Source organism: Nansenia antarctica, assembly GCF_963989245.1.
Source record: "Nansenia antarctica genome assembly, chromosome: 17".
In the NCBI taxonomy this organism is placed as follows: domain Eukaryota; kingdom Metazoa; phylum Chordata; class Actinopteri; order Argentiniformes; family Microstomatidae; genus Nansenia; species Nansenia antarctica.
This window is the reverse complement of record NC_137687.1, coordinates 21,010,330-21,012,829: the sequence shown is the minus strand read 5'-3', so window position 1 is coordinate 21,012,829 and position 2,500 is coordinate 21,010,330. Positions and strand designations below refer to the sequence as shown.

Below are 2,500 nucleotides of genomic sequence, written 5' to 3'. Positions count from 1 at the left end.
TCTTTTCGTTTTTCTGTCCAATACCAGTCAGTCTTTCCATAATTGACAACAGCTTAAAAGGCACAGCGGTCTCTCTCCCCCCCCCCCCTCTCTATCTCCCTCTCTCTCTCCCCCTATCCCTCTCGTGTCTTAGGCCTCTGCTCATCCTCTTGCATGCCCCCTCTTGCTCTCTCTCTCTCCCCCCCTCTCTCTCATGCCCTCTCTTTCACTCTCTCTCTGTTTCTCTCTCTCTCCCCCCCCCCCTCTCTCTCTCTCTGTTTCTCTCTCTCCCCCCCTCTCTCTCTGTGTTTCTCTCTCTCTCCCCCCCTCTCTCTCTGTCCCTTGTGTCTTTCCTCCCTCCATCCCTTCCCATAGTCTCCTGTCTCAATTAAGGTAGCAACAGCCTGTCACAGACTATCAGTCTCTCTCATTCCCTCCCTGTCGCTCTCCTCCTCTCACCCCTCCCTCCGTCTCACCATCTCTCTTTCCTTCTCCGAGAAGTGGCTAGAAACATTCAGGTTTTCTCAGCAGCCTTTCTTGTCCTCTAGCGCTGTCCCTCTCTCTCCACTCCATTTTCTCTTGTCCACGCTGTCCTTTCCATTCCTCTATCTGTCCATCCCTCATCTCCCCATGCTGATTGCCCTTTTCCCTTTCCCCCCTCTCCTCTTTTCCTTGCCTTCACACCTTCCGATGTTCATAGGCTGGAATGAGAGATGGAGAGAGGGAGAGGTGTGATAAGTAAAGCTCTCTATTTTTAACACCTCTCTCTCCTCCTCTCTCTCTCTCTCTCTCTCTCTCTCTCTCTCTCTCTCTCTCTCTCTCTCTCTCTCTCTCTCTCTCTCTCTTCGCCGTCGGACACGTTAATCTGTTGCCTCAAGCCAAAGAGAGAAAAGGAGGAAGGAAAAGTAAAGGTCTCCCCTTGAGGCATTAAGGGAGAGAGGGATGAGGAAGAGATAGAGAGGGAGTAAAGAGGAAGAGAGAGAGAGAGAGAGAGGGAGACAGTACAGTACAGTATGTTCATATCTCCTTTTCGGAATATTTCTCCAAAACAGTACTCCTCTATTTCTCCTCATCCCTTGCTCCTCTCCTCTCTCAATTAGCTCTACACCCCCAGTCTCTATAATGGATCATCCCTCGCTCCTCTCCTCTCTCAGCGAGAGCGTGTGAGCTGTTGGCCCCCCCTTATGATGGATGGCCGGTTAGAAATCGGAGGGGCTTTGATCTCTCCCTCTACCAGCCTCCCCTGATGGGCTGTGTACTGTATGGATGGAGACAGAGATATAACGCTATTATTGGTCTTCCTGTTCCTCCTCCATCGTCATTCTCCTCTCTCCTTCTGGTCTTCCCGTGACCTGGCTGTGACCCCTGGGTGAGAAGGGTCTGGGTCTGGTGACCTGGCTGTGACCCCTGGGTGAGAAGGGTCTGGGTCTGGTAGCTCAGTTGGTAGGTTGGTGCTGAGCCTGCTGAGCGTTATAGCATTATATGTGACAAAGTCTGATCATTTGGTCCTCATGTCGGGATCTGATGTAACAACCGGACTTTTCTTTCGAAAAAATGGCAATCCATTTCCGCGTTGTTGAAAATCAATGACACATCATCGCTAGTCGACTAACGCAGCTTGTTTTGTGAGCCTGCTGACAATGTGAAGTAGTGTTATAGTTAACTAGGTAGCAGTGGGGATTACTCACTGAATCCATTGCGTTGTTGCAGTAGTTTTGGCTCGACCAGCGAGTCTGTGTCGTGATTCTCAACAACGTTGAAACGTAGTTCCGTGTTTCAAAAGAAAAGTCCGAACATTTGGATGGGTTGCCGTCATGCGGACCAAATGATCAGACTGTGTCACATATTATAGGTGTGTCTGTGACTCAGTGGGCAGAGCATGGCGCTAACAAAGCTTGGGTTGTGGGTTTGATTGCCGCTGGGACCATAATATGCTGTGTACTGAAACATGTATGCCCTCACTGCAATGTAAGTCGCTTTGGGTAAAAGCGTCACCTAAATGGCATATATTATTATTATATTACATCACAGATTAATATTAATTAACAGCCTTCTCACAAGCTGTACCCCGCCTCTGGAACTTTCTCCCTCAGCCACTCAGAGACTCACCCTCACTCTCCACTTTTAAATCCCACCTCAAGACCTACCTGTTCTCCCAGGCATACAACCTCCCCTACCCTTAACCATCTCCCCTTAACCCTGCCACCCCCCCTCCCCCCCTGGACATTGCTGTGTTAATTGTTCCCCGTTCGTTAACTCTGTGTTCTATGTGCTCATGTTATCTGTTGCTTGTTGTTTCTGTGTTTTCTGTTTTTCCCATATTGTCAGCGTCTTTGAGCCTCGGAAAAGCGCTATATAAATATAATAAATTATTATTATTATTATTATTATTAGATTAGGTGTAGCCTGCTTTGCTCTCCCCTCAGTATGGACTCATCCTGGGTTAGAATGGGGTCTCTAGGCATAATGACGCAAGGCACTCTCCTCTATGACTTCCTCCTCCCTGTACTCCTGTGCAGGG

General features: G+C 48.8%; 1 protein-coding gene across 1 annotated transcript in view; it reads left to right on the top strand.

Moving 5' to 3' along the window:
• LOC308172586 (ephrin-B3-like) overlaps positions 1 to 2,500 on the top strand; it is a gene marked incomplete at its 3' end in the record, with an annotated part of 70,025 nt that overhangs the window by 61,861 nt on the left and 5,664 nt on the right. The window lies entirely within an intron of this gene.